This window comes from Pelodiscus sinensis, chromosome 2 (genome assembly GCF_049634645.1).
Source record: "Pelodiscus sinensis isolate JC-2024 chromosome 2, ASM4963464v1, whole genome shotgun sequence".
Lineage (NCBI taxonomy): Eukaryota > Metazoa > Chordata > Testudines > Trionychidae > Pelodiscus > Pelodiscus sinensis.
In genome coordinates this window covers 201,166,035-201,191,553 of record NC_134712.1, presented here as the reverse complement: position 1 = coordinate 201,191,553, position 25,519 = coordinate 201,166,035, and the positions used below count along the sequence as shown (strand labels likewise).

Sequence of the window (25,519 nt, the reverse complement as noted above, 5' to 3'; positions counted from 1 at the left end):
AGCTGAGACACACACACCCCTGTGGACAGGGCTGCTTTGCTACAGCCCTGCTGGGCCCCCCTGCAGACAGGAGCTGCTGCTGGAGCAGCTTTCCCTGCTCCTCCACGCTGCTGCCTCTCAGTGGTAGCAGCGTGCCTGTATGTGTGGGGGGGAGCGGCATTGCAGAGCTGATGCTGGGAGAGCCAACTTTTAAGCCAGGTCCACTCAGTACCGGCTCCTGCTTCCTTCTCTCCCCTGCCTTGCTGCTTCCAATATAGAGGCAGCAGGGGGGAGAGGAAGCAAGTAGTCAACCTGAGGACTCTTTTACATCCTTAGTGCTTATCTGTTAAGTTAATTTTATCGATTTGAGATTAGGGCATTGGCTACATTAACATGAGTATCATCTAGAAATAATTGTGCTACCTGACTGCATTTGATATGAATACTCAGAGTTAAGAAAGAACAGAGTCTACGGTCTGCCAAAAACTCTACTTTAGACACAGGGCCTGCTGATAGTGTTAACTCTCTTTCTCTCTCTCTCTCTCTCTGAAGTCATCTGCATGATGAACAAGTGTTTTGTAACCCTGTTGCCTTAGCTTTCCAAAGTTATAAAGCATTTATTTCTAGTCCTGAGAGGTTGTTGAAATTAAACTCACAATTCTAAATTCTGTCCTGTTTGTTTTTATTTTTTCCCCCTCTCTCCTCCACCTGAATTCCAACATGAGTTTAGTATCTTCTATTCTGAGAATTGCTCATATCAGAAATCTTAATAGTTGAGCTTGAAATCTTAGCTATCAGAACATATAAAATGTTCATCTCCAGTTCTAGCAGTTCATGACAGCTGCTATTAAAATCTTGCCAGAATTGAAGTGCAAACTAAAAGTCATCTTCTAATCTGAATGCTGTGATTTCAAGGTCTGATATACCATGACCAGACAATGCTAGAAGCACTTTGACAATTCTATAACTTTTATTCCACAATATCTATGCCCGAAAATGCTGTAACATAAAATACTTTTACAAAATAATAATTGTTGTTAGCTGCAGGGCTTATTCACTGAGGCCATATCTACACTAGGGAATTATTTTGAATTTACTAAATTCAACTTCCAGACTCCTGATTTAATATAGTTCTAGGGCCTCACTATGGGGAAGCATCAAAATTAGTCTAAGGCAGGCTCCATTAATGTGGATGTACTCCCTCAGAGTCAGAGCCCCAGGCAGCACTCTAAGGACCTACGGGAGGCCTCTCAGAGGCCAATAGGTACAAAACAGTGGCACCGAAGAATCCACACTGACGTTATTTCAGACTTACAAGTCTGGAATTAGCATTACTCCTCATGAAATGCAGGCGCACAGAGTTTGAATTCTGTGTCCCGTTATTCCGGAATAATGAGCTTGGTTGTGGACTCACTGGTTACTAATTTGAGCTGGAGGGGCGGGGTGTTTTTCGGACTAAGGTCCTAGTGTAAACCAGGCCTAACAGGCCAGATTGTCAATACTTTACTTATGCTGGTGAGTAACTGTTCATGAGCACTTCTTGAATAAGGGCTTTGTAATATAGTACAAAATAAGCAGCACAGAAAAACGATGAGCAGTGTTTAGGAACATTTGCATATGTATGTCTTTGTTTATTTATGCAAATATAAATTGGTCTAAAGGTCAGCATTAAACATTTCAGCCCTAGTTGTGAGTTACTCAGCTCTGAGTCAACAAACACATGAAAGTCCATATACAAGTTTAAGAGCCAAATAAATGAAGAGCAGGACACAATATCACAAATCAGACAGATGCAAAGTGGCTAATTGCTATAAATTACATACATTCGAAAACAAAAGGCCTGGGGAGATGATGAGAGAGTGCCTCTTTGCACAGAGGGAGGATGTTGACAGCATGGATATGACGACAGCATCACAAACAGAAAAAATGGTAAATAGAGCCAACCATTCCTTAAAATTCCCTTTGGAATCGTTGTAAACTATCGGCCTTCATTATTAGTACAAAGACTGTAAAAACAGACTCTCAGAAGGAAAAACACTCTTTTCAAGAGTAAGATTCTACCAATCTCTCTATAAAGAGCTCACTAAGATAATGCCTGGGGACAGTCCTGGGATTTGCACATGTTATTGGTCATCAGCAGGGTGATGAGGAGAGAGAGAGAGATGACACAGTGAAGGAATAAATGCTGGGGGAGGGAACCAGAGCAGAGGGGAAAATACAGCAGCAGAGGGAGAAGGAAGGGAAGGGCTTAACATGGAATAGATCATGTATAGCAAGCAATGGGAGCTTAGTTCTCTGTAGAAACCAAGTGAGAGATAATATGACAACATTTAATGGTGCAGAGAATTATTTGTGTCAGCATGCAGTGTGTGGTGAGCAGGAACTGAAATGTGGAGGTTGGGATGAGATTAACCATGCAAGTGACTGGTGAAAAAATGTGAAAGATAGCCAGGGAAAATGGATCTGTACTGCCAGGCAAAAGACACCTTGGCAGATGCTACCCTATTGTTAGGGCTAAAAGTATATCACCTGACTCATAAGGGACTTGAATCAGGAGCTTGCAATAGTGACACTTAATGGGAAAAAAATAACGCAAGAGAGAATATAAAAAGTTTATGAAATTCTAAAGTACTCAGAAAGAGGTGGCTTGTTCAGCATGTGGGGCTTTGCAAGGTGCTGTGCTTCTATAAAACTCTGAATCCTTTTAAACTAAATGGTGAGCTCTTCAGAGTTATTGTTATCAAAGATAACAACAGCACATTAGCTGTTCGGGAGAGGGGCTAGTTCACCAGCACATTGCCTCAAGCAGAAGGGGCATAGTGAGGGCAGTCAGCCCTTAGCACTCCCCAAAGCGCGACACCGAGCTTCCCCCTTCAGCCCTCAAAGCCGTGCAGAGCGGTGCTACAGTGCTCTCATGGCAATTCAAAGGGGCCTGGGGCTCCAGCTGCCACTGCTGTTGTAGGAGCAGCAGTGGCGGCCAGGAGCTCCAGGCCCCTTTGAAACACCTGGCCCTGGTGCAATTGCCCCCTTTGCCTCCTCCTCTCCCTCAGTGAGCTGGGCTAGAGGCCTTTTTTTACTGAAAGACGAGATTATCCTTTCTATTTACAAGTCCCCAGAATCAAAAGGGACGCTATGATGATGGGCTTCCTGTCTCCCACAGGCTGGATTTTGGCAGGAACAACAATGCAATTCCCGACCACACACCAATTCATCTGGTGTGACTTACAAGCCCTGAAAGGGTAAGACGATAACATTTCCCAAACAAAGACAGACTTGGATTGAGCAGTAACCTAGTCCTTCACAGGGAATTAACATTTATACACTCCACTGAGCTGCATGCTCCTAAATGTAGTTACCTTTGCAATTTAACTGTTAATATCAGGCCAAAAAATTTCAACTCTTTCAACATTAAAACATCCCTGCCAGCCCAGTGATGCACAAATTGCAATCATCTTACAGAATTCCACTTTCCACGTGCCATTGTCAAGGCAGCCCAAGGAGCAGTGGAGAAGGTGACCCGGAATTCACCTGCATACACAGGGCACCGCTTCAGTGACTCACTGCTCATTTCAGGCAATTTTAAACTGAGAACACTAGAGATAATACAACGTTGTGCTCTTTTCAAGCTGGGCTTATGAGGTTTTTTAACCCTGGAATTACGACTATGTTTTGTATGTGTCTTTATTAACATTGGCTGCATTACAAACTGGATCAGCGTGTCTTGTTACCATACCAGGCCACTGCTAAGGGTTGGGCCTAAAATGTAAAAGTTTTCACAATGAGACATGACCTGGAACTTTCGGGCATGGTGGATACCTGACACACCCACATAGAGAGATGATCCCCTCACCTGGGCTACGTCTACACTGGCCCCAAATTCCGGAAAAGTCATGCAAAGCAGGTAAGTCAGAATAGGGAAATCAGCGGGGGATTTAAATATCCCCTGCCGATTTAAATAAACATGTCCGCCGCTTTTTTTCCGGCTTGGGGAAAAGCCGGAAAAAAGCATCTAGATTGGCGCGATACTCCGGAATAAAGCCCTTTTCTGGAGGATCTCTTATTCCTACCTGAAAGGATCTCTTATTCCTACTTTCAGGTAGGAATAAGAGATCCTCCGGAAAAGGGCTTTATTCCGGAGTATCGCGCCAGTCTAGATGCTTTTTTCCGGCTTTTCCCCAAGCCGGAAAGAAAGTGGCGGACATGTTTATTTAAATCCGCGGGGGATATTTAAATCCCCCGCAGATTTCCCTATTCTGACTTACCTGCTTTGCATGACTTTTCCGGAATTTGGGGCCAGTGTAGACGTAGCCCTGGTGTTAGAAGATATCACAGCTATGACACACAAGGCATATAAATACAGTGCAAATGCTAGAGCAAATCCACTCCTACGTGATTAGGAATGTGATAAGTCTCAATCATGCGTTTTCACCTGATTATGCACTGGTGGCAGCTCAGGCTTGTTAAAGGGATGGACAGGAGAGGCAGACAGGGCAATTGGCATGGGTGGGCTGCTCTTCAGTTGTGACCACTCAGGCCTTGCATCTAGGTGTCTGTGAATTCCCTCTGTTCCAGGTACCTCTGTACCAGATGAGAAAAATTTCCCCAGAAGAAAGAGGACCAGTGAACTCTGAGGATGTGTGGTGCCCTGTACCTCAGTCTGATGTTGGTCTTCTGCTCAAATGTAGAGTGAAGTCAGTGTCTGGGACATGAGGATCAGACCTGGCAGCTTTGACACTGTGTCAGCCAAGCTCCCAAGAGACTTTCACTGGTACATAAGCCAAGATGAAATCATAGTTGAATGTGGAGAGGAAGAAAAACGTGTCCCAGGCAAGCACTCCTTGGCTATGTCTACACTGGCGGGTTCTTGCCCAAGAACATCTTGCACAAGAGTTCTTTCTCAAGAACTCTTGTGCAAGAACACGTCATGTGCTTTTTGGCAGTGTGGACGCTATCATGCAAGAAAGCTCTGATGGCCATTTTAGCCATAGGGCTTTCTTGCGCAAGAAACCCCTGCCACGGGTCCACACTGCGCTCTTGCGCAAGAGCTCTTGCTCAGGAGGGCTTACACTTGTTAGAAAAGAGTGTAGCTCTTGTGCAAGAAGCCCTGTCTTCCGACGCCGTACTGTAAATCTTCTTGCGCATGAGTGGACAGGCAGCGTGGATGCTCTGCCGGTTCTTGTGCAAGAATGGCCGTTCTTGCGCAAGAACCAGCCAGTGTAGACATAGCCCTGCAGTCTCTTCTGGAAACTCTGATGGGTCTGTGGGGAGCTGGTAATTGAATGGGTACATTTGTGGGAAGGAAGAACAATCAACATGTGGTCAAATGTCATCAGTAAAAAAATCATCTGCGACAGGAGTGTAGTCCCCTTAAATATAGGAGGGAAATTCAAGCTTTTGGCCTAAAGAGCTCTCTAGCTCTCACCAAATGGCAATTAAAGAGGTGAGGCCCAATGCTCCCTCTAATTTTTTCCATCCACGTGCAGAATAAATTTTGTTGTGTGCACTAAGGCAAATGAAGATGTGAACCACCAATAGAAACACATGCTGCCCACTATGGGCAGTTGTGGGTACTCTGCTAATCAGCTGGGTGGCACCTGAATCTCTCCTGAGAGTCCGCCCAAGCACTCAGCATAGAGAGAACACTGGTGAGGCCCCTAATTGTAGAATAAAATCATGTGTTATACTTTAAGTGATGCAGCCATGCGATGTGTGTCATGGTAATCCTACAGTGACTACTTGATGGACTCAGAGAAGAAGTCACACTGCATATTACTTTATGTGACTGACAGTGATAGTATTTTCAAGGAAAGAATTATGCTTGTTTGTGTGTATTGATTTCTTGTTTAATAGTCCTTTTATAACACATATTTAGGAAATGGAGATACTGAATACAGTATCAAAATGAGAACTCTGATCCCTACAATACTTTTGGGATAAAACTCTACAAATCAAGCATTTTATTTCCCTGAATGGCAATTATAATGATGCCTGATGCTTTGGTTGTGGCTTTTCTCTGCTAATGAGACTTGGCATCCTTTGGAAGACCTGCTTGCATGTTGTTAATAAAAGGACTGGCCACTTGTCCATTTGTTTTGCTATTAGAAAAATTAAGCTTCACATGTGGCAAAGTTATTATTTTTGACACACTTTTCTAAAAATGCAGGTGGAGGGGAGGGACATAAAAACAGAATTCATGGTGGCAAAGCTAGGTGAGGAGAGAAAGCAAATGCAACTATTCATGTTATTTTTCTATAAAGCAAAACCAGAACCTTCATTATGTAGCAGTGTTTTCTTCATGTAGCATTTATACAAGCTTTAGGTAAGTGAAGCATCTTTCTGTCATACAGGACTCATGTTAAATGGCCAATTTCTCCCTTAATAAGAGAAGGTGAATTCTCTGAATCCTGCTACTATCAGAAGCATTGCTCACAACCTGGGTCTGTTCCTACTGAATTAAGGTAACAATTGGCTCTCTGCTTCTCATTAGAACCTTGCCTTTTTAGTGCTCACTCTCAGGAATAGAAATTACCCCATTAGATCAGGCCAGTGAGCAACCCAATTTCAGTGCTCTCTCTCTCATCACAGCCAGTACCGAATATTTCAGAGGAAAGGCAAAATTCCTGCTGTTGACAATGAGGAAAACTGCCTAAATGGGAAGTTTCTCCTTAAGCCTGACTTTTAGTGATGGTTTTATACCTCAGAGTATAAGGTCTTACAGTCTTTGTTATATTTTTAAAATACTCTCCCTAATCTAATTGTGGATGTTCTCATTTTCCATATGAGAACCTATAGTCCTGTTTGGAATCTTACCAAGTCCTTGGCTTCAGTGGTATCCAGCAGCAATGAGTTCCACGGGGGTGGATTGTTTTAGTTTTAAAAAAATAGCACCTTTTTTTTTTTAGTGTTGTTGCCTTCCCATTTCATTGACTGGTCTCTTGTTCTAGCAGGATGAAGAGAGGTAACCAGTAGCACCTGCCTAATCTCTGTACCACTTGTTATTCTTTATGCAGTAGTTATGAAGGGGCAACAGTAGGGGAGCATTAAGTGGTGGCATCAGTGGAGAGTTGTGCCTGGTGCTACTGTAACCCACACAGCTAGGGTATGTCTAGACTACATGGCTCCGTCAACGGAGCCATGTAGATGAGTTTATTAGACATAGGAAAATGAAGTGGTGATTTAAATAATCGCCACTTCATTTACATCAAAATGATATATGTAAGGGCCTCCGTGGGCCAGATCAACACACTTGGCAGGCCGGATTCAGCCCACAGAGGACCTTTTTCCCCACTCCTGGCCTAAGCTAAGAGCCAGCTGGCTTTATAGCTCAAGCTGTAGACAGTGGTAGCCCGTCAATACAGGCAAACTAGGCAGTTGCCTAGGGTGCCAAGATAAATGGCCATTGAGGGCTTTGGAGGCGGGGGCGTCAATCATGTGCCGATCACGTGTTTTGCCTAGGGCGCCAGTTGCTGGCAGCTCGTCTAAGGCCGCTCCTGGCTATAGAGGCTCCTATATTAAGCTCCAGAGGTCCCAGATTCAAATCTGCCTGGTGGGGATCACACTATGTCCTCATATCCTTGTGCTGTACCTAACCTCAGTTCCCCCATATCCTCATGAAGTGGGGGGTATCTGTGCCCCACCAGTGAAATGAACTTATCACTGATCCCCGGTGACACTGATCCCCGGTGCTTCCTCTGGATGATGTTTCACATCAACACTAGCAGTGGCGATATGACAAGCCTGCTGTGGGTCACATGATGTTCACAGGCAGGGGAAACTGTCCAAATGGCAGGTTGGCTCTGTTGCACCAGAAACAGTTTGAGTGCTGAGCCTTCCCCCTTGTAATGACTTTACCTGGGATTGGTGCAGTCTATTCCCCTTCCTGAGTGCCCCCACTCCCACCTCAAGCAGAGATTCCTCTGTTCCTAACAACCTTACTTCCCCCACATGCTCCTACACTTCCCTACTGGGGTCCTAACCCCATTTGGCTCCTTCTTTCCTGCTGCCAGACCTTCCTCCATAGGCTCTCTGTTGAGCCCCTCTAAGTTCAGGAGGCCATAGGAGAACAGAAGTAGCCGACAGAACATCAGTTGTTCAGCTGTCACGCCTGTTGGCAACCATTGCAGGCAGCAGCAGATCCCTGCCTGAGAAAGGAAGCTCTGCCTTCCTCCCCCTTCCCAGCTTCTTTCTGTGTTACCAACCAGGGAGGAAGCTCTGCTTCCCTTTTCCCCCCAGCCAATTCACATGCAGCCGGCTTTGGGGAAGTAAGGAGAGTCAGGGCCTCCAGGATCTTTATATCCCCCTCTCTTTCTTCCTTTTTTCACACATAGTGAAAGTGAGGGAGAGTGTGCTGGAGGGGAGGCAATACTGTGAAGGAGGAAGTGGAGGGGAGATGTGAAGGGGTGGAATGAGAGGGATCACACCAATTCATTTCACTCCCATAATAAAAATCGTAATAGAAAGAATATTATGATGGCAGCAAGACAGCCTCCTTTTGTGTATAAAATGAGTCAGCGAAATCGGGAAGCAGGGAGTTTCCAGTGAATCATCTGGCTGACCATACCCACCCTCAGAAGACAGAAAGGGTGCTACATGATGTGACTTCATTGGACAGGGGTTGGAGAAGTTTTGGGTGGGCCAAAAATGTTAGTAAGCTCACCCTCAAATGCTGTGTGAATCCGCATTTCAAATGCGGGGCGGAGGGGGTGCCATCACAGTGGTTTTTTCCAGCCTTAGATTCTGTGAATAACCATTCCGTGAATTCAGGAGCTAGGTTCAGCCAGCTGTGGTTTATAACCCTTCATTCGTTTGTGCTATCTGTTCTCCAGCTTTTTATCAACTGTAGAGAGTCCTGCACTATATCAAGACATTTGCACAGTAAATCCATCTTCTCAGACACAGCAGTCTCCTGATGATCAGGAACCAATATTGTTGGTGCCTTAACCTTCAACAAGTTTGGTGCCTCTAGCAAGAAGTAGGCACTGAAGGTGCTCAGCACCTTGCAGGATTATGTCCTTCAAGAGATTGCCGCACCGTGGCTTGATAGGTTTCTTGTTACATGATAAAAATATCGGCACCTGACACATCCCAAAACACTCTGCAGGTAGATAACCCTGTACAGAAATACAGCCAGCTCTAAGGTAAATATAGCAGCTACTTAAGGTCAGTATACTGGTTAATACCCATCCTCCTCCCCAGCAAAAAAATAATGTTAGGAAGAGCTGGTTGAGAACTCGGATTTCTGTTCTATGGGAGATTCCAAGAGTGGGGCTGTAGGAAAATGCTCCGAATCAGAATGAAAAGCTAACATTTTGAGATGTCCCAAGAAACAAACTGAACATTTTGTATTTGGAAACACTGAAATGTTTTATTTCAGTTTATTTAAACTTTATAGTAAATATTAATTATTTACTATATATATTAGAGGTATACACAAATAATAACATTAATATGTTGATATAAAATTGATCTAAACAGTGTCAAAATAAAACAATAGTTTTCAATCAAAAACTGTTCCACTGAAATTATTTCCAACCCACTTTTGTGTCAGAAGTCATCTGTTGTATCCCTGACTTAGCTACAGAGTACATGTGGGTTAGGCTTGGCTGCCTCTCACAGATACTTCCTCTTGTAGCCAATGGTGGTTCTGCCACTCTCTCCTTCAGTTCTTAAAAAAATCCACACACGTACACACCAAACTTTCCCAGATCCAATTACAGCCCTTCGCAGGGTTGGAGTTTAGTAAAACAACGTTCCAAAACAGAGAGTCTTCCATAGACAGACATAAACTGGGCACAGTTCCCCCTCCCTTCAGTACTGTCTCCTCCTCTTCTCTGCACAGCTGGAGAGGAAGCGAGGCCTGCTCTGTCTTCTTCCCAAAAGCAAAATAAAAACCCTTTCTGCTGCCTCTTCCCCAGACACAATGCTATTTCTGGGGGAACTCTGCAGAAGACTCTCCTGCAGCTTCGGCAGTTCCTCCCCCTTTTGATTATTTACTGGCATCTGTTTTTCTCCCCACACAGAGGCCTGGTTTAGTCACATGACTTCCTATCACATGACCTGTTTCATTCTCAGTCCAACTGGGGAAGCAAATCAGCTACGTCACAGGTGGGCTGACTTATTTCCCTTTGGAAGAGCTAGCTGCACTGCAACAGTTCATCATCATGGACAAGTCACTTACAATGGGAATGACTTTACTACCTTGCAGAGGAGATAAGAAGTTAAACTCATTTATATTTGTCAATCATAAGATCCTCCACTGAATGGAAGATAGAAGAGCTGTTACTGTATAACAGCATGTACAGACACCACACAGCTCTTTAAGATGAGTAGTGAAGAAGAAAAGTGTCAAACTGAAATCTCAGGAGGAATGTAATTCTTCAAACTGATCTCTAGGCAGGTCTCTTACTCTGGAAACATCATGGGGTTTTCCTTGGAGGTCTCTCATTCAAGTATTGACCTCTCCTGACATAGCTTAACCTGTTAAAGCTACTAAGGCCAGAGCCTGGGGTCATATCTACAGGCCACCTAGAAGCTTCAATAAAGTGAAAGGAATTTAGACCTTCCCATAAAGGTTGAGGTTGTAATATTCTTTCTATGTCACCATGTTATAACTAGGCCGCTAGCTTCACAAGCATGGGGTATCAGTAAGCAGGTCATCAGTGACCCCATGTAAAAATATCTGTGCCCTTATTTAATGCAAACACACAAGCCAGCTAATAATGCTTTTAGTTAATCTAGACTAGTAATATCTCTGCAAAGCTAATTAATCTTGCCAAGAAGATTCATTGTTGAATTTGTTTGAGCATGAAAATGCAGAATTAGATACATGATGTCAGATTCCGTTCTGTCACAGCTCTGCAAATTCACATTAGCTCCGTTGACTTTAGTAGAGAAATGAGAGCAGAACTTGTCTCTATTTCTGCTAGTATTCAGCACACTGAATCAACACTGTCCAAGGAGACAGATACCTTTTTATTTCAATGGTCTACTGAAATCAGCACAAAATCTCAAAGGCTTAAATTCTACCCTGTGCCTGAATTCTAGTTCCTGAAGCCAGAAGGTACTTTTGTGATCATCTACTCTGACTTCCCATAGGAGACAGGCCAGGGACCTTCCCCCTAGAGTATCTCTTCCAGAAAAACCCACCCAATCTTGATTTAAAAATTGTCAGGGATGGTGAATCCATCACAATTCATCATAAATGGTTCCAACGAAGAAGCCTGAAAGGTGGCTCAGAAGGAGCAAGGGGAGAAAAGCAGATTAGATTGCATCTAGTATGAGCTGGAAGCCCGATTGGAGACAGGAAGCTTGAAAAGTAGCACTGTGGTGGAACCACCGAGTAAGCAGAAAACATGCCAGGCCCCAGACAATGAGGTTGTTTGAGGCTCAGGAAAGTGGGACTAGGCATGAAGATAAACGTCAGCATTCAAGGCAAGCCTGTGACGGAGATGCAGCCTGCTTAACCCAGCTGGGCTAAAGATTCTGTTGTTTAGAGTATTTCTGTTGGTCTTTGATAAAAGACTCTGTGGCACTGAAAAGGGCAAGACTGCATAATATTGCTTGTCTGGCAGGTCAAAATACTCCTATGACCAAGTCTACTGAAGGACAGTGTGGGAAAACATAGGCAAACGTTGCTGCAGTGCCCAGGCCAGCCACTAGGGGGTGCACTGGGACAGCCATGTTGCCACAGGGCCTACAGTAGGAAGGAAAGTAAGTCGATGCTGAGCAGTACAAAAATCTGACCCCAAATGACTCATTCAAGACCACTCAAGAAATCTGTGGCTGAATCTATGAATTGAGCACAGATCTCTGTCCCAGTCCGGTACTTTAACCACAAGAGAAACATTCCTCCAATGAGCACAGCCTGCACAAACACATTCTAAGGCTATGTCTAGATTGCATCCCTTTTTCGTAAAAGGGATGCAAATTAGACGTATCGCAATTGCTAATGAAGCGGGGATTTAAATCTCACCCGCTTCATTAGCATAAAAATGGCTGCCACTTTTTTTCAGCTCGGAGCTTTGCCGGAAAAAAGCACCAGTCTAGATGCGGATCTTTCAGAAAATAAAGCCTTTTCCGAAAGATTCCTTATTTTAAGAGGGATTCCAGTCTAGCAAAAAAGGTGAGATGTGATTCTGCACCTTCTCCCAACCCTTCACCCCAAGTCCTACCAAAGAACTGTGGAAGAAAATCCTTTTTCATTAATGCAGATTGCAGACTGCACCAGGACTGTGTCTTAGGGCAATGTTTCTCAACCAGTGGTATGAGTACCCTCAGGGGTACTCGAGAAAAGTCTGGTACGTCAACACAACTGAAATTTTGAGAAAACTGAATTTTTGTTTTAAGTTTTACAGTGCTTTATATATATTTGGAAAAAGAGGGTACCTTTTTTTTAAAAAAGGGGGTACTTTATAAAAAAAGATTGAGAAACACTGTCTTAGGATATATTTTCATGGCAACTGAGAGATGCAATTCCCACTTCTGGGAGATGGACATGCCTCCACTCTGCTTGAGCTAGTGTGCTAATAGTAGCACCCTGCCCACAGCCATGTGGGTAACAGTTGGGACTAACCATCTCACTACAGTCCCACCTGACATGAGTATATACTCAGGTGGCTAGCCCAAGCCACTATCTTCACTGCCATGGGTACAATGCTATGTGTATCATGAGCGAAGTTAGCATGTTTGTCTATGAGAGCAGGCAATTACATCTGCCACGTGCTGCATAGATGTACCCTAGGAAACAACTCTGGTCCATGAGTCTGCAGTCTGCATCTGCCATTTTCTTCCTCAGCACATTGGTAGGACTTGGAGTTGAAGAGTTGGGAGATGGAGAAGAACAGTGTCTTTCCTTCTATCTAGACAATCATCTGTCAAGATTGTATGAATAAACTAAATTTACACTAACATCCCCCATTATGCCAGACCAGGAGTTTTCTATCTGCTACCCAAGATATACAAACCTAGAAATCCCAGACGATCCATCATTTCAATCATTGGCACACATACAACAGGATTATCTGGCTATATCGACTCTCTCCTGAGACCCTATTCTACCGGCACTCCTAGCTACCTTTACGACACCACCAACATCCTGAGGAAACTACAAAACATCAGTAATCTACCTGAAAATACCATCCTGGTAACAATGGAAGTAGAATCCCTTTACACTAACATTCCACATGAAGATGGATTACAGGCTATCGGGAATACCCTCTCCGATGCACACCTGATTACAGAGCTCTGCGACTTTGTCCTCACCCACAACTACTTCCAATTCGGAAACAATTTGTATCTTCAAGTCAGTAGCACAATCATGGGCAGCCACATGGCACCACAATATGCCACTATATTAATGGCTGACCTTGAACAACATTTCCTCAGTTCTTGCCCCCTAACACTCTTATTCTTCTTACGCTACATTGATGACATCTTCATCATATAGACCCACAGGAAAGAGACCCTTGAAGAATTTCACAGGGATTTCAACAACTTCCACCCCACCATCAACCTTAGCCTGGATCAGTCCACACGAGAAATACACTTCCTTGACACTACAGTACAATTAAATGATGGACAAATTTCCACCACCCTATACCGGAAACCTACTGACAGCTACACTTCATGCCTGTAGCTTCCATCTCAGACACATTTCCCAATCTATTGTATACAGCCAAGCCCTAAGATACAACCGGATTTGCTCCAATCCCAAGGACAGAGACAAAGACCTACAGAATCTATATAGAGCATTCTTAAAACTGAAATACCCACCTGGAGAAGTGAAAAAACAGATTGACAGAGCCAAAAAAGTACCCAGACATGAACTACTTCAAGACAGGCCAGAAAAAGAAAACAACAGAAGTTCACTTGTCATCACCTACAGTCCACATCTTAAACTTCTCCAACACATTATCAACAATTTACAACCTATCCTGGAAAATGACCCCTCACTCTCAGAGGCCGCGGAGGGGGGGAGGGTGGAGGGGGAGGAGAGGAGGCCAATTCTCACTTACAAACAACCCTTTAACCTGAAACAAATTCTTTCCAGTATCCACGCAATACACCTCCATCATAATCATCCAGAAACCCACCCCTGCAATCAGCCCCGGTGCCAACTCTGCCCACACATTTAGACAAGTGATTTCATCACTGGACCCAACCTCAGCCACCAAATCAGAGGCTCATTTAACTGCACATCCACTAATGTGATCTATGCCAACAAATGCCAGCCATGCCTCACTGCAATGTATATTGGCCAAACTGGACAATCTCTACCAGAAAGAATTAATGGACACAAATCAGATATCCGAAAAGGCAACACACAAAAATCTGTTGGAGAACAGTTTAATCTTCCTGGACACTCATTAATGGATCTCCAATTTTCTGTTTTGTTTCAGACTAATTCCACAAGCCAAATACATAGAGAAGGGTTGGAACTTAACTTCATTCACAAGTTTAATTCTTATACAACTGGTATGCACCAGGTGGCTCCCACATTATCTTCACATCTTAATGACTTTACCAACCAAACAATGAAGGTGCTAGACTACATGCCTCCGTCGACGGAGGCATGTAGATTAGCCAGATCGGCAGAGGGAAATGAAGCCGCGATTAGAATAATCGCGGCTTCATTTAAATTTAAATGGCTGCCCCGCTCTGCCGATCAGCTGTTTGTCGGCAGATCGGGGCAGTCTGGACGCGCTGCGCCGACAAAGAAGCCTTTCTTGATCAGCACAGGTAAACCTGGTTTCATGAGGCATACCTGTGCCGATCAAGAAAGGCTTCTTTGTCGGCGCGGCGCGTCCAGACTGCCCCGATCTGCCGACAAACAGCTGATCGGCAGAGCGGGGCAGCCATTTAAATTTAAATGAAGCCGCGATTATTTTAATCGCGGCTTCATTTCCCTCTGCCGATCTGGCTAATCTACATGCCTCCGTCGACAGAGGCATGTAGTCTAGACACACCCTAGTGGTTCTTATCAGCCCCTTGTAACTATTTACTCTTTAAAGTGCTACTAGACTATTTGTTGTTTTTTAAGCTTTTCTGTTACAGACTAACTTGGCTATCCCAAGCTTATCTACTCACTGTTTTTTTTTTTTTCTCCTATCCATTTTTTTCCTTCTTCCCCCTCCCTCCTTCCCTTATTTATTCTTGGATCTGGACTTCCAACACTCCAGACATCTGAAGAAGTGGGTTGTGCCCACGAAAGATCATGATACCATCCATATATTTTGTTAGTCTTTAAGGGTGCTACTAGACTATTTGTTGTTTCTAAATATTTTCCTGTTACAGACTAATTCGGCTACCCCTCTAAACCTTAAGAACACATCAGTATTTCCAAGATAACTAGGTATTAATATAGCTCGGTGTCTTCTCTTGATTGTATTTTCATTTTTCTATGAAACATATCAGTCAATAGCCAGTTACATAACCTAAAATCACACTGTTTGTCCCAACCACAGAAAATGAGAATTCAGTTACATTTTTTATGTCGTCTCTTAGTTTGCAGCAATACTATTGAGAACATGTTGAATGTATTTAGCATGTGCTTGTATTTTCTAGCATATGGGGAGAGATAAATAGAAGGGCAGTTTGCCTGTAGGCTAAACATACGTCTGTTTCTTCAATTGGAATCTGAAAATAATATTGTTTTGTAATAGAACCAGTCTTTTGCTATGTTGGCAACTCCCCTGACTAAGCACAGGTTTTGAGAAAAAATAAATACAAGCAAAACACACATATGCTTGACTAATGGACCAGCAAAAAAGCTAGTCCCCAAGTGGTTATCACTGGGAACTTTATTTTTTAAAATGACTTTAAAAAAAAAACTGGAAGTCCCTTTACAGTCTCTCAGAATTTATGTCTAGGTGAGCTGTTACATATTACATACCATGAAGAATATAATCTACTGCATGCGCTACCACTCATAATACTGCTAATCCATGTAAATTAGTCTTTTCAATGCAAGTTAGCAAACAAAATCTAATTTGTAAAACACTTTGGGCACATCTATACGGCATTTTACTTTCGAAAGAAGATATGCAAATTCAGTGGGAATTTGCATATCTTCTTCCGATCACTTTTTCGAAAGAGTTTTTTTCAAAAAAGCAAGCAGTCTAGATGCGGTTCTTTAAAAAAAAACTTTTTTCGAAAGAACCTGTAAACCTCAATTTTTGAGAAAGAAGGTTCTTTCGAAAAAAGGGTTTGTTTTTTTTCTAAAGAACCGCATCTAGACTGCTTGCTTTTTCAAAAAGAATTCTTTTGAAAAAGTGATCAGAAGAAGATATGCAAATTTCTGCCAAATTTGCATATCTTCTTTCGAAAATAAAACATAGTCTAGATGTACCCTTTGGGTATTACTAATCAATTAAAATAAGATGGACAATTTTTAAAAGCAAACTTACAATTGTGTTGTTTTGTATCAGACATGTCTATTGTGTGGCACCTAAACTCTGCAGTGATCAGCACTCTATAAGAAGATAGGGCAAAATGCTGTAGATACATGTTTGAAAACATTAGCAGGAACTTGGAGAAAGGTTTGAGGTGACAGGACAATGAAGATGGTGGGCCTGTGTATTTATGCATGTGCTTGAATAAAACATTCAGCTTAAATGTGCTGATTGCTAGCTTGCTTCAGGCAAAATAAATCATACAGAAAAGAACCCTGTTCCAAAGAGAATTTTTTGAGACTTGTAAAAAGTGTATTTGATAACTGTGTATAGAATTTCCCTGTCCAAGAGGTTGGTTCGGCCATAAATTGGTTCAGTCATTCTATGGGTCTCCTTTGCTTTGTAGTGATGTGCTTCTTTTGAAAGGAATAAATGGATATTTTTAAAGGGTGGCCAGTGGAATCTAAGGGCTAGTCTGTATTACTGTGCTACAGCGCCTGAGGACACTTTAGGCCGACAGAAGACCGCTCTCCTGTTAGCATAATTACTCCACCTCAAGAAGAGGTGGAAGCGATGTCGGCAGACAAGTGTCTCCTGCCAGCTTAGTGCTAGTGTGGACAGTGCTTAGGTAGATGTAACTTACATCACTCAGGGGAGTGGCTTGTTCTCACCCCTGACCAATGTAAGGTACATAGATATAAGCAGTAATGTAGACAAGCCCTAAGTCTGGTTCAAAAATGTCCTTTTCTAGGAAAAGAGTGCCTCCTTGGAAATTAATGATGAGTTTAGCATTCCCTACTACCCTGCCTCAGTTCCCAGTGCCTGTGACTTCACTGGGAATGGTAAATACTCACTGCATAGAGGAACTCCAGAGAGTAGATGTACAGAGGAGATTCCTGATCCCCTTCCAGGTTAGCAAAACTCTTTTGCTTCAGTTTGGCCAAGAGCCACATCAGAGTCCATTTAAAGGTGCAGGCAGCCCTCAATTACCCGAAAGAACCCAAAAATTCACTCAGTCCCTCCAACAAAACCATAATTTTCCTACTGTAGGAGGCCAGATGGTATTTTTTTAAAATATTGATTTAAATCTACAGGCTACTGAGTTTGTTTTCTATTACATGGCTGTAAAGCTGTTCTATTACAGTAATTATGTGAGTGGACTGGATGTCTTGGGAAATTGGAAATGAGGTTTTCACATCTCTGTGGCTCTTTTGACTTCAGATTCAATGTGATGGTTGTTTGAGACCCCTAACTCATTTCTTACAGGTCACCAGTCCAGGTCAGGAGTCTGCATTAAAAAAACAGATTCAGTAATCTCAGTAGGGAGAAGGAGGAATGACAGAGCATACAGACTAAACCTGGTCTCCTTCAAATCAATGAACTGTCATCCCTGGATGATGTAGGGCAGCTTGCTTCAGCTGAACTGTACCAAGTCTATGAATAAAATACAGGAATCTAGACTCCAAACCTTGTCCAACAAACATGTTTAAAGAAATCCTATAATGGATCCTAGGGTTTAGGTGCATGTACTGTGAAGAGTTCACAATATGCTTCCCTCTCTAATGTTCAGATGTTTGGTGTTGGAGGAGATTTTTTTTTTAAGTTTTCCTTAATTTTTTCTCAGAATTATTAGTCCATGGGTGAAACTGTTTCCCCTCAACTATATAATATTAGGATACTTACCGAGCAGTGCCCTGGGCTTTCAGAGCAGGGGGCTGGCAGTATAGGAGGTACAGGAATCAGGGCAGGGCCTTGGGGATGTGAGAGGCTCAGGGCAGGAGGCTGGGAGCATTGAAGGAAACAGGAGGCAGTAGAGGAAGTGGGAAGGGGCTAAGGGCAGGTAGTGGGGGTGGCTTCTGGCTTCTCCCTTCAGGGCAGACAAAGCAACAGTGACTGTGTATCCCACCCACCAGTTTGCCCCTGGAGACCAACAGTGGCTACCACCCTCCTCTCTGCCCCAGATTGGGGGAGCTCTTTCCCTCCCCGCATTCCAGCCTGGCCTGGCAAAATGGTGGATCCTCAGCCCCGCTGGCCACTCACTTGTGGTATGGCTGCCCCCAGTGCTCACTCTGCAGGTAACTCTCCCTTGTGGGCTCGCTGCCGCCCCCCCCCCCATGTCCATTCTTACTTTGCGTCCCTCAGAACAGCAGCCCCCCCCTTTTGCATGTTATAGAAAACTGTTCCTTTCCTGAGGCTTCTGGCTCTCCTGGCTCAACCAAACCATTACATTGCTTTAAGCTAGAAGAAGAGGAAGCTGCCTACCAAATTTGGTGACCCTAGTTCTTACTGTTTAGGAAGTGTTTTCGAACAAACAGACTCACAGATAAACACACAGACAGACTCACTCTAAAATACATACATACTATGTGTATATGCAGCTCGATTGTGATCACCTACACCACAATTAAACAGCCCCAGAGGCCAAGGCTGAGCAAGCTGGCATGGGCTCGCTGCGGGTGTCTAATTGCAGTGTAGACATATCTTTAGGCTAGCATAGATCTAGCACAGTCAACTATGTGCTCCATTTCACTATACATGTAGGAGAGGCTGAGGCTGAACATGCTATGTTCAGGCAGACCCCTTCAGCAAAACAGACTCATAGGAGCCATTGCATGCTGATACAGCTTGGTACAGCCCCAAATCTGCCCCGACTTGTGCCAGGAACTGATCCAGAGCTCAGCTTTTCCTAGTATCTGAAATGTGAGAAGTAGTGGCCCTGTTCCAGTGTACCTAAGAATTCAGCCCCTTGTGTTCAAAGGGAATCCTATACTGGGATGATATTTTGGGAGAACTCCTGATATTTAATGATTCTGGGCCTTCTTTTCTCAATAACCTCTATTTACAAGAGAGTGCCCAGCATGGGACCTTGTTTCTCAGTGTATCTGCAATTTTTCATAACATAACATCATAACATTCTTTTAGACTCTGGAAGAAGAGGAAAAAGAGATGATAATATTTATCTATGACCCAAATTACCTAGGTTAATTAAAACTCAAAAACGTGAGTATTTCAGAAGAGCTCAACAAAACTAGGTAACTGGGCAGCACAGAAGATGAAACTCACAGCATGTAAGTGTTTGGAAAGGCACTTTTAGAAGGAAGTTTAAATTGCTGATACACACTAATGGATTCTGAATGAACTGTAACGTCTCAGAAAAAGGAAAAGCATTATTATGAACAATTTGAGGGTGTGCGCTCAATGTATAAGTGAGGCTGTGTTACAGAGTGAACAAAAATAATAAGGAAAATATTATAGAGCCATTACTGTAGGCAAATTGATGTATTGCCCTATTTCATTGTAGAGTCAGTTTCCAAATAGGACATTTCAGAAAACACACGGCATATGTAGAAAACAGAGAGACATGTAAGAAAAAGGATGAGAGAAAAGGGAGGGGGCTTCCAAATCAGGAGATATTTTAAAGAGATATTGAGAAAAGTTCTTCATGAATAAGGCTATGATTTTGTCATGGATACTTTTAGCAAAAGTCATGGACAGGTCACAGGCAATAAACAGAAATTCATAGAAGCTATGATCTGTCCCTGACTTTTACTAAAAATGCACATGACAATATGCGGAGTGGAGAGGGTCCAACAACCTGCCACACTGCATGCAGGGGCAGGGAATTGCAGACCCCCTTTACCTGCCCAGTGGCTGGGAACTAGGAGGGACCCCAGACAATGGGGCTAGGAGCTGGAGTGGGGATCCCCCGTTGCCCTGCTTGGCTGGGAACTCAGGATCCTCCACCACTCACTGGGGCTGGGATCTATAGGATCTGTCACTGGTGGCACCTGGGGAGCTCTGGTGGATCCTGCAGCCCTGCAAGGTGGGAGTTACCAAGTTGTGAGTATTTTCCAAACCCTGCAGGGCTGGAAGCTATGGTGGGGATCTCCCACTGCCTTAGCATATGAGCTGCTGCAAGGCCCCAATGTCATGGAAGTTGCAGAAAGTTACGGAATCCATAAATTACACAACCTCCATGACATACTCATGGTAGTAAGAGCTCCATGCAACTCAAGGGAGATCCCCACTTCCTCTCCTCCAAGAGCATCAGTTGTGTTTTCCCTTTTCTTTCTGTGTTTTCCATTATGGGGCATCATGGAATCATAGAACATTAGAACTAGAAGGGACCTCGAGAGATCATCAAGTCCAGTCCCCTGCCCTCACAGCATGACCAAGCACCATCTAGATCCAGAGACATAGCAAAGGAGGGACAGTTGCACCCGGGCGCCACGCTAGGAGGGTGCCAGCCTGTGGTGGGAGTTAAGCGCATGCTGCTCTGGCCCACGTGACACTTTTGAACAGAGACCCTGGAGCTACGTGCTCCCGGCTCTACACACTGCAAGCAGAGGCAGCAGGGTCGGGAGGCAAGAGTGGACACTTTAAAGTTTAGATTTCCTTACCCAGCTGTCCCTTCCTCCAGTGCCTGGCTCTTTTGGGGGGGGGAAGGATTTAATGGGGGGATGCTCCCAGTGCTGGGGGGGTCTGGTTCAGGGGGCGGGGTGATTGTATTGGGATGGGGGGTGATGGGATGCCTGGCTCTGGGGAAAGGGTGAGTGCATTGGGATGGGGGGATGCTGGGGAGGGGCTGCCTCTGGGGGAGAGGTGGGTGCATTAGGGTTACTTATAATTTTTTTAAAATAAAAGATACTTTATAACAAAAGGGAAAACTTAAAAAATAATAGTCTGGTTACATTTTAAAAACTAACAAACGTATAGCTCAGGCATGTCAAACTTGAAGCCCACTCAGGGCCACACAAATGAAAACTGATAGCTTTCAGGGACACCAAAGAAAATGTACTTCTATCTGATAGTTGTAATTATTTATTATTATAGATTATGTTTTAGGTATATTTTATCATATTTTTTCAGGTCTTGTTTCAATATAATACAATAATTTGATGTGTAAAATTGTTATTTGCTCATAAAATAATTTTTAATTTCAGTATAAATATAAGGTACTTTTAATTTTTTTATATGATGCATAACTTGTTTTGTTGAAATAAAAACAAGTATAGACCATGGTCAATCAAATAGAACAGGCTTCTGTGAAAATTTCAGATACTTTGTAACTTTGAGATTTTGCATAAACATATAATTATTCGTGCAATTGCAAAAAATTGACATATTTATTTATATAAAATGAATATACATTTTGTGATTTTATTTGGAAATAAATAAATAAAAACCAAAACATTAACAAAATATTCCCCTCAACTCCCCCAAAGCCAGGCACTCCCATATCCCCATTCTAACCCAATTGCCTTCCACTCCCCCAGACCATTCCCTCCTCCCCACTCTAACCCAATGCCTCCTCCCTTCCTCAAACCCAGGCACTCCCAGTCCCCTCCCCACATACGTAATTCCTGGGTCCAGGAGCCAGTGTCGCTGCCACACATTTCTTCCTCAGGCGCTGGGGAGGCGTGAGCACAGCAGCCAGCTGTGAGCAGGCACTTGATGCCTGTGCAGAGCAGCCCAGCCAGCCGTGATCTGCACTCGGCCATGTGCTCTGAGCGGCCAGAGGGCTGCACTTTATTCTTTTATAAAAATGTAGTGGCAGGCCGCAAAAAAATTCAACTGGGCCACGTGCAGCCCGCCAGAAGCCTGTTTGACATGCCTAATGTAGATGGTCTCATGAGCTTTTGTGGGCACAACCCACTTCCACCCACAAAAGCTCATGAGACCATTTACATAAGGGGTGGGCAATAATTTTTGCCTGGGGGCCACTTCTAAAATTTTTGAAGTAGCCCTAGGTCACCCAGGAAGGGGCGGGGATACCCAGACCATGATTGGTCTAGGGTGAGGGAGCCCCTTTTCCCCCGCTTCCCACTAGGCACCCATGCCCTGGAAGAAGCTTGGCACATTTCCCTACCCCCAGGCCAATCAGGGCTTGAGGGTGGGGAAGCCTTCTCCTACCCTGCGAGGAGCTCTACCTCAGCTGGTGCTGGATAATCAGAGCCTCAGTACTAAAGGAATTGGCATTACTGAAGTGATAGATCACCCCACGTTTTGTTGCAGATTTTCCATCTCCCAGTCATAGCAGAGATTTGAGATTAATGTGGCTTTCTCAGCTAAAAGAATTACACGTTTGGATGTTGTGATTGTGAACACCTGGAGAGGCAGTCTGCTCAAGGCAAAGTTGGCCTTGAATCTTGATATCTATGGCTTCAGTTGAATGGCTTGTGTGAAATTTGGAAGAGCAGCTCAGAGAGACCTCTCTCCTTTACTTAAGGATAGAATCTCAGGGCAGCCTGAAGGGAAAAGTTCTCATGGCAGACAGAAACACACGCTTGCAGGGTATCCTCAGCCTTAGGCTACTTATTGCTTCAAGTGCCTTCAAGAAAGTGAGGGTGAGTCTTGTGTTGTGTGTTAGTTTTACTTAAAAGTTTTTCGGAGTGTTATATTAACAGGTAAGTTAATCTCTTACATTCATAACTCTCATAGTTTTTCGCTATGTGATAATGTGAAAAACAATTAGGTTAACTAGGTAATTAAATGGGCAGTTAGGAAACATTACAGATTGCTTACAATAAATTTATTAGCTACCTTGTTAGTCTTTAAAGTGCTACATAACCTTTTACTTTTTGTTTTACCAAGATCAGACTAACACGACTACCTCTCTATTATAATAAATTTGATATGCTCAAAATCTTTTTTACTTTTTATTCAGTAAAGCAATGTGTTACTCATTTGCTATAACAGTGGTTTTAAATGCTTGAATTAAATATAGTGATGAAATTCATATTTAGGTTGTATAATATTTATTTCTCTCCTGTTTTATAAAACTTACATATTTAAGAATTTTTATGTAAAAGATATGAAACTAATGAGAACAGGATATGAACAAATTACAGAGAAAAAATTATTTAACAGAATGTAAACCACAAAACTTTATAATTTATATGTCTGTAGTTAGGAAAATAAGTAATTCATTAAGCAGTAAATATCCTAAGAGGTGGATTATTTACAGTGGTGTAGTAAGGAGGGCATGTGGGGGAGCGGGGGAAGTGGCCCCTGGGTGCCACACTAGTGAGGTGCCAATATAGTCCCCCTACACTCCCTGTCATCCCTCTGCTTACCTGCTCCTCCTCTGCCCACCACCACCAGCTGGAGCTACCTCCTCCTCGCCTCTCTGCCCCCAGCCCGACCCCCTCCACCTCTGCCAGAGGGTTAGTGTGTGCAGGACCCAGCCCCAAACTGGAGGGGTTGGGTAAGATGTGGTACAAGCTCCCCCCCAGTCCTCCCAGGGTCAGGCTCAGCCGTGCACTAGGTTTGGGGCCCCACCATTTAGCGGTGGGGGGGCACCAATCTTGCCTTCGCCCCCAGGCACATAACACCCTCGCAATGCCTCTGTCTAGATCATCCCTGATAGATGTCTATCCAGCCTGCTCTTAAATATCTCCAATGATGGAGATTCCACACACTCCCTAGGCAATTTATTCCAATGTTTAACCACCTGCCCATTAGGAAAATTTTCCTAATGTCCAACCTAAACCTGCCTTGCTGCAGTTTAAGCCCATTGATTCTTGCCCTATCATCAGAGGCCAAAGAGACAATTTCCCCCCTTCCTTCCTGTGACACCCTTTTTGATATCTGAAAACTGCTATTGTATCCCCTCTCAGTCTTCTCTTTTACAAACTAAACAAGCCCAATTCCTTCAGCCTTGCCTCATAGCTCATGTTCTCTAGACCTTAGAGCTTGAATTCTTGCTGGTGAGCCACAAGAGCACTGCTGATGGAAAATTCTCTGGAGAGCTACTGAGTAGGTGGACTGTCGTGCTGCTCAATCCTCTTGCAACAGCCATTTTTGTTACTGTGTGAGCTCCTTATGTTTCCCCACCCTGTGAGCCCTTGAAGTTCAAGGGTGGAGGTTTGACTGCAGAGTTCAAAGAAGAAATGTATACCAGTATGAGCCAATGTAGTCCTTCAGGGAATGTGAACCACAATTTGGTGTGCAAAAAGGAGATATGGCAAGAGAGTTAAACAGAAGTGAGAATTGCACTGGAAAAAGTCAGTCAAGTGCTCCCATTTACCTTTCTACTAATAAACGGCAACAGAACATTAAACTTTAAAAGGCAACACAATGAAGTAGGTAATAGGACTTTGGATCTAATATATAATTAGCCTGGTGAATACAGTACCACAGGATATCATTGTGCTAAATAACTTAGTGTAGCTGCAGGTGCCAGTCTATTCTTTTATGTTGCTCAGATAAATAGTATTTTATATATCCTGAAGCAAATCTCCATTAACTCTCCCAATGCTTCCACCATTGTGTAGTGCTGCCCAAATCAGTTGAACATGAGAGTTTTACCCCTTCCCTAAGAGTATCTGGCACTGGCTGTTTTGAGGGGCAAGATATCAAACTATCTGTCTAAAATCCACTAAAGATAGGATATTTAGTTCTAGAAAAAGACCAGGAAGCAAAGTGCATATTGCTGTTCAGTATTGCATAATGGGAAGCTAGGCAGAAAGGAAACAAATTAAATTTTCGGGAGGGATGAATTAGTATTTTCACTAAAATTCACAAGCTTTGGGAATTTTGACCAGCTCCATAGTTGGTCAAAAATAGGGAATGTTTTACGGAAAAATTGATTTTCTTCCAGTTTTTCATTGAAATAAGAAACATTGATCAGCTCTACTCATAACATTTTATAAATCCCTTACTTTTCTGTCAGCATTTTCCTTCTTTACTTTTAAGAATATGTAGCTGCTAGATTCCCTCTCCACTTCCTTTAATGTTCATAGTTATACATTTTCTTTACTGCCATCCTTCTGGCCTTCATTATATTTTTTTGTTTCTAATCAGTATGATTCTGGGATTCTTCACATTTCATTGACCAGGTTTGTAAATAGGGGGTTGCAAGGTAGTTACCTGGTGGTCATAAGCTATAGTTACATGGGGGTCGTAAGCTATTAGCAATGTGGGGCTGACAGTGCTGACCCCTCATTAAATAAAAGTACACACACACATTTTTAATGTATAAGATTTGCTATTTGAATACAAAAAGTTTGAAAATCACTTCTAATCCAAAGCCTGTAGAAGCCAAGAAAAGCATTTCCATTTACTCCAATGGATTTTGGCTATGGCCATTAAGAAGCTAACAAATGAGTAATGGCTTTACTCTGTTGGATTCATGAAGGCAGAACAGCCTC

At 43.3% G+C, this 25,519-nt stretch overlaps 1 protein-coding gene across 1 annotated transcript in view; it reads right to left on the bottom strand.

The window, feature by feature from the left end:
* MACC1 (MET transcriptional regulator MACC1) overlaps nt 1-25,519 on the bottom strand; it is a 48,376-nt gene that overhangs the window by 22,529 nt on the left and 328 nt on the right. The window lies entirely within an intron of this gene.